Source organism: Lissotriton vulgaris, chromosome 6 (assembly GCF_964263255.1).
Source record: "Lissotriton vulgaris chromosome 6, aLisVul1.2, whole genome shotgun sequence".
Taxonomy (NCBI): Eukaryota; Metazoa; Chordata; class Amphibia; order Caudata; family Salamandridae; genus Lissotriton; species Lissotriton vulgaris.
In genome coordinates, this window is record NC_141694.1 from 595,230,731 (window position 1) to 595,238,078 (window position 7,348).

The window sequence follows — 7,348 nt, forward strand, 5'->3', positions numbered from 1 at the left end:
TGTACCCAATTAGGCATACATTAAATCCGAACGGCAGCTTATCACCCCCAGACCGACGGGTTGGTCGAAAGGTACAATGCTACACTTAAGACAACCCTTAAAAAACTGTTGGAGCTAGAAACAAGGAAGTGGGAGGATATGTTACTGTTAGCGCTGTTTGCTATACGGTGCAAAATACAAAAAAGTACTGGTTATTCTCCTTTTGAATTGTTATATGGCCATCAACCCCGTACATTTTTAGACATGGCTCAAGAAAAGTGGGAGAATGAACCTGACAATACTAAACCTTTAGTTGATTACGTGTCCACCCTTAAAACACATCTGAGTCAGATTCGGACTATTGTCCGTAATAATCTGGAAGAAGCACAGGCTACTCAGAAAATGCAGTACGACAAAAAAGCAAAGGAAAGAAAGTTTGAGGTGGGAGACCTCGTTCTATTAATGATGGCCTCCTCTGACCACAAATTGCTTGGACAATGGCAAGGACCTTATAAGGTCACTGAGAAAGTCACCCCTGTGACTTATAGAATAGAGCTAGACGCAGCCAGGGGTACTTCACAAATCTATCATATCAATTTGTTAAAGAAATGGGAAGGACCTCTGCCTATTCTAAGTGCCCAAACAGAGAACGAGGCCCCTTTATTTGCTCAATGCATTGATGCTAGTCTTCCAAACACTTTAAAAGAGAAGTTAACTCAAAACCTCGCTCCCCTTGGAGGAGTGTTTTCTCTGACTCCTGGAAGGACAACCTTGGTACAACATGCCATCAGAACACCTGTAGGTAAAAGGGTGCGACTTCGGCCCAATCGGATACCCGAGGCAAGTCGTCAAACCATACGAGAGGAAGTCCAAAAGATGCTGGAAATGGACATTATCGAACCCTCCTCTAGCGAATGGAACTCACCGATTGTCTTGGTTCCAAAACCGGATGGTTCGGTCAGATTTTGCATCGACTTCAGAGAAGTTAATAAATTATCTGAATTCGACACCTATCCACTACCAAGGGTGGATGAAATGGTAGAGAAAATAGGGAGAGCCAAATATATCAGTACGTTGGACCTGTGTAAAGGGTATTGGCAAATTCCTTTACGTCCACAAGACAAAGAGAAAACAGCTTTTTCTACCCCTGATGGATTGTACCATTTTAAGGTTATGCCATTTGGTTTACATGGGGCACCAGCCACTTTTCAAAGGGCAATGAATTGTATCCTACGTCCTCACGAGAGGTATGCCGGAGCATACATCGATGACATTGTCATCTTTAGTGATACATGGGACCAACACGTACAGCACTTGAAGCAAGTCATTGTAACCCTAGGAGAAAATGGTTTAAAAATCAATCCCTCGAAAAGTCATTTAGCGGCTCAAACAGTAAAGTATCTGGGATACCTTTTAGGCAAGGGAATGATTAGACCACAAGATTCCAAATTGACAGCCATATCTCAAATTCCTCTTCCTAAGACTAAAAAAGATCTACGGGCTTTTTTGGGCCTTTTGGGGTACTACAGAAGTATTATTCCCAATTTTTCACAAATCGCCTCTCCTCTCACTAACCTATTGCAAAAAGCATCCAATACAGAAGAACGCTTGAGACATCCCACTCCCGACATCCTAAGAGCCTTCCATACCCTGAAGGGTTCACTGACGTCCGAAACAGTGCTAGCCAGTCCTGACTATTCTTTACCGTTTGTTCTACAGACGGATGCATCGGATCAGGGGTTGGGGGCGGTGCTCTCACAAGTATCACGACAGGGACAAGAACAGCCGATCTTATACATCAGTAGGAAATTATTTCCTAGAGAACAAAACTATGCAGCCATTGAAAAAGAGGCATTGGCAGTGAAGTGGGCCATAGAAACACTGAGATACTATCTGGAAGGAAGAGAGTTTACCTTATTTACTGACCATGCCCCTTTGGAATGGTTATCCCGCAACAAAGGAAAAAACGATCATGTGTTAAGATGGTTCTTGGCGCTACAACCCTATAGGTTTCGCACTCAACATCGGAAGGGGTCAGAGCAAGGGAATGTAGATTTCCTGTCCCGATATCCACAGGACAGAAACCCTAGTAACAGGACACCAAGGGAAAGGGGATGTGAGAAAGATCTTGTCGGAACACCCGATAGGGTTGGACTACAAAGCCCAGACGCCCCTGCACGTACAAGGCTACATCATGTCTCACCAGAAACACGGACGAAGACCTATATCTCTCCTCTCTTTCCACAGCGTGAGGTAACGGCTAGAGGAGGCGCTACAGAAAATGGACGAATAAAAACAGACGCCACACAGGAAGCGGGGTCGCAGAACGTCGAGGAGGCGGGACCTGAGACGGACCACGAGGAGGACGCCGAATCTCGGAGCCGGGAGCCGGAGCTTAACGCCGAGAGTCAAGACAGCGTTGCTGAGCGTGGAGAAGAGGCGGGGGAAACCGAAGACCGCTGGACGGAGGAGTGGTGGTGTCCCCCGGAGGAGGCTGGAGAGCGTGCCGTGACTCAGGAGAGTTACGGCGGGGCCGGTGAGTGACATTGAACCGAAGCCCATTTGGGGAATTGTTTTGTGTTGCGGGAGGTGGGAGGTAGAGTGTAAACTGTGGGTGGAATTTATTAAAGGGGAAACCGAAACGTTCACCTCTGAGAAAACAGTACCCGACAGTATCACTTGGTTGCTTATCTTGGGGTTAGTTGTGTCTGGTCTATGACTATACCTCCGCTAAATTCTTATCCTCATTTCGTACCAATTCACTACCTACCCCTTTATCTACCACTTCCAATACCTTTATGCACAACCCTTCACCGTCCCCATTTTCGTGCACTACCGTCCGGTGTAGGAGCAAGGGTTTTTGAAACAACAGTACCACTGACGGCCCCTTTCTCTTTTTCCCTCTCGGTACCTCCGGTAAAACAACACCACAGAGACCCTATCGTCCCAGGAACAACAACCACTGGAAGAAGAGGGAGGAACATCGAGTACCACGGCTAATCCTTCCAATACTGGAGAACTTGGTGCCGCGGGAGGAAGTGCGGAACCCGTTGTGAAACCTAAAACCTTGTTTCCTGATAATAAAAGTGCTGTTCGCCAATATATTCAGCCTCCGCGTCTGTATATCCGACCTGCCCTCCCACAAGGCCCATATATTCAATTTACAGAAATGTGTGGAAAGGCTGTGACAACCATCCACAAAAGTGGTACTGCCATGGTACATCCAGGACATTGGGTCACCAGGATAGCGTGATTGTGCAGAGTATTGATGAACCCTATCTATAACACACACTTTATGAAACACAGGTCAGCCATGGCAATATTTTTGTTAAGTTGTGGAAATGTACTAAAATTTATTTAGCAAAGCCTTCTGTTTCTTTCTCATCAGCGTGAATCTAGGTGCATTTAACGGGTGGCACGATAGAAGCTGCGCAGAACAAGCTTTCTGGCTTTTGTTACCTGTTAGTGCGTTAAAGTACATTTTTTACATGTTTTGATCTTCCCTTCCTTGATCTTCTAAAATAATTGAACGTTTTTCTCTGTGATTCTGTCATGCAGTGGACTACCTTGCCTGATTCTATATGCTGTGTTCAGATAAACCAGTTAGAACACGAGAACAATTTTCTGTGACTCTCCCTAAAAGCCATCCAGCCTATAATTCACAACCCCTCAACAACCTAATAAGTTCTTAAAATCAAGCTGATTGGAATAGACCCCACTCTCTGCTCTTGTAAGACAAAGATAACAATTCTCTGTGGCTCTCCCTAAAAGCCTATAATTCATAGACTCAACACCCTAATGAGTGCTTATGTTGATGGTATGTTCTTAACCCCTTCCATGCTGGTGACGAACCCCAGCCGTCATGCACTATGGTGCTCGTGTGCTGATGACGGCTGGGGTTCGTCATGGCCCGCCCGTGTTCGGCCGGCGACCGCACACGGGGAAAATCGCGGCCGCACGGAAGGGGTTAATATCAAGCTGGGGGGAATAGTTACCACTCTCTGCTCGGCCGCTGTGAAGTGGATCAGATTCACCATGAGCCCCATGCTGGGGAGGAAGCCTTGTTGTATATTCACTCTAGGAAGAAAGAGAAAGCTCATGACTGAAAGCCTTCAACTAGACTGAAAGTATACAATACTCTTGCCAATATAGTGCCTTGCACCTGTGCCATCTCCAGTGGCTCGTAAATATAAATGTAGTATACTTGTAAAGCGCACAGCTGCCCATCACCGGGGCGTCCTGGCGCTGTATAACACTGTGGAATCCTTCCTGGCTTTCCCCGTGAGATGCCCCTTCCTGGGCACCCCCAAGGTGAAGCCAGGCATCCCAGTGTTGTCAGGGCCGTTGTGGAGATTAAGCAAGCTATTGCCCAGAGTTGCAGCGTGGGACCCATGAGTAGAGTAGGCCCGGAGGCAAGAATTATCGAGTCTGCAGACATTGAGCCCAAGACCTTGCCGCGTCAGGAATTGAACCCTGGTCCCGGGCCTGATCTCTGCTTCAGGGTCTGCCACTTCTAACCAGTGAGCCACACTTCTCCACTTCTCATAGATCGCTCCCCAGCTTCATGCTTGTAGCTACTCGGAGTGCAATGTTGCTAATGATTTTTGTATCCGCTTGGAGAGGGACTTAATCTCTTTGGTTATGTCATTTGGGACTATGAACCCCTGCTGATTAACAACAAAAAAATATGCAAGCGAAGCCTACATGCAGGATGCACTGTTCCTGGAGAATATAAATTCTCACCAACTTAAAAGTTATTTTCAGACTCTATGAAATCAGTAGTCTTTCAACGTTTCTTACATTCAATACATTTATTTTCCAGTGTAGCTTTTCGAGCAAAACAATACTGGGTTTCTACATAATAATTTTAGTAATACAACACAAACACTTCATGCGTGTATATTATTACTGACAGTGAAGGTTATAGAATTTATACATATATACATAGCTATCTTTGAGAGTAGGTTGTTCAAATAACACAATGACATTGACGGTAGTGAAATGGTGTCGCCCGATGCATTTCGGGAAGCCCTGTTCCCTTCTTCAGGGGCGAAAACCTAAAAGAGTATGATACAAAAATATATATAAGGATTCATAATCAAACTAATTTGGAAAAAGTCTTATGCACAAGGAGGAAAGAACATATCAGTGACACCGCTATCAGACAGTAAACTGTGTAACATCTATGCTACATCGATCACTTACACTAAACATCACAGTGTGATCTCTATACACTACACATCAGTGGGTATCATGAGAGACCCTCATGGCAATGATGTACCTGCCCTGCTTATAAGCACAGGCATTTGATTTGGATGTTCATAATCATTATATAACATTAGGCATGGAGCATACTCTTAAGCAGATAATAATGTGTGAAATAGCATCTGTTATATTTATATATATAAGCTTTTATCGTGCTACCCAAAGTAAGGAAAACTAAGACATGTTGCCCTAAATTCTAACGAGGGAAATGCACCTACGTAGGAACCTGTTTCGTACGAAGGCGTGCTTACATCTATACAGTTAGACTCAGATGTTTATCAGGAGACCGTGAAGATGAGTTATTGACATTCTACATACCTATTCCTGTACTGCTGTAACTAAACCAATACGCAGGTCTTCACTGTCAGTGTTAACGTCTTTGTAGGAGCTAAAAAATAATAAGTGCAACGGGGGATTACATTCAGTTGATAGACTCCACTATACAGAAACAGACTAAAAAGGCCAAAGAGAGTTTTTAACTAAGCGGACCCTAGCTAAAATACGTACGTCTTGTGTCACATAATCGGAAACGGGTAGATAAATTATTGCATTACGCTGAAAGAACTGGACATCCACATTACTAGAAATAACGTACTGTGAGGTTTCTATGTCTAAAAGTAATGGCCTATATACCCGCAAAAACGCGGTAATATCCTTCTGTTTACTAGAATGACTATCGACTTGACCACAAGAGGTAAATAACCGGTAAAGAAATCAATATGGATGTCTATGTTCAAACAATAATCAAACACGAGAGCCGCATTCACTGCAATAATGCCCAACTATGTATAAATAAGTAGATGGATATACCTCGCAAGTCAGGATGAAATCCTGCTATTCCAAAGTGGAGGTGACTAAAAGTACGGCCGATAGCAGACACTAATGTCAACGTGACGTGGCGCTGTCAATATCTATAATGAAATGTAAACGGGAAGTTAGAGGCACAAACAGATACAATGTTGCCTCAACTGACACATAATACGACTATAACTTACCGATAGAATATCAGTGGTGTTGCGTGTCTGATTCCTAAACGTTCCTAGCCGTAAAACTCGCGGAGGGTTACAACACGAATCTCAAATAGTCCCGTAGTTTGAACACGTGTATCTGATATTCGACAGAGCTTGTTGGGAAATGTAGTCCACTAACTGACAATAGTAAACAAGTACAATGGTGTACTGGTGAGAAAATGTAACATAGGACTACAACATACCGTTTCTTGTATGCCACAAAAGAAAAACTCTAGCAACCTGTATATGAAGAGACGATGGTGTACCAAATCGATATCCTGGTTTTGTCTAAATAAAGGTGCTAGTATAGTGGGGAATGAGATTAGAGATCACAAGCATAAATAAACTAATATAATTAGCGTGAATATTCTAATGTCTTGAAAATAGCGAATAATAATAACAGTTTATAAACCTAGTATTTCCTAGATATTCAATTCAAAGTTGCCCTCTACCTAAAGTAGTTACATTCTGAGCTGTCAACATGAAAGAAACAGATGTGTTACAAACAGTAGTTAGCTTATATATCATGCTTCAAGATGTAGCAAAAATGTGTAACTGGAAAGAATATTATCTAATCCTAACAATCGTAAATAATGACAACAGTTTATCAACTTAGTGGTTCCTCAGGGATGTACGACCTAAGACATACAATACATAGTAGCCCTCTACATGAAGAAGTTACATTCTATGCCGCCAACATTAAAAAGTCACAATGCTATAAACAATATGTTCACTATGTAAAATACCTTTGCGAATAGTACACTGTTGTGAACTTACACAAAAGTGTAACTTTACCTCTGTGGATCAGTCCCCTTGTGTTAATGCCATCAGTGGTGTACACAGAGAAGGAAAATAGGCCAGCCCCTCTTTCAGCCATTGCTTGTCGTTCACATTTTGGAACAGCTTACACTACAGTCAAGTTTGGCCACTCTGATGGCTGACCATTCGGTTAGCCAACAAGCATTTGCAATGCAATAGGTCTCGCATTAGGAAAGTTTGAGCTATGGGTCTTGTAAATGACAATTTTTTTATTTATGTGATGTTTTTGAAAATAGCTAAATTAATAGCTTTGTCATTTACAATGCCAATAGTTA

The 7,348-nt window shown here is 43.1% G+C and overlaps 1 long non-coding RNA gene across 1 annotated transcript; it reads right to left on the reverse strand.

Annotated features, from left to right (window-relative positions):
* Nucleotides 1-4,778: 4,778 nt before the first annotated feature.
* Nucleotides 4,779-6,334, reverse strand: LOC147707755 (uncharacterized). Its single transcript, XR_015296468.1, has 4 exons — nt 6,240-6,334; nt 6,055-6,155; nt 5,563-5,632; nt 4,779-5,036 (listed from the first exon to the last, which is right to left on the reverse strand). It is a non-coding gene; the product is annotated as an uncharacterized LOC147707755 (long non-coding RNA).
* Nucleotides 6,335-7,348: the final 1,014 nt, after the last annotated feature.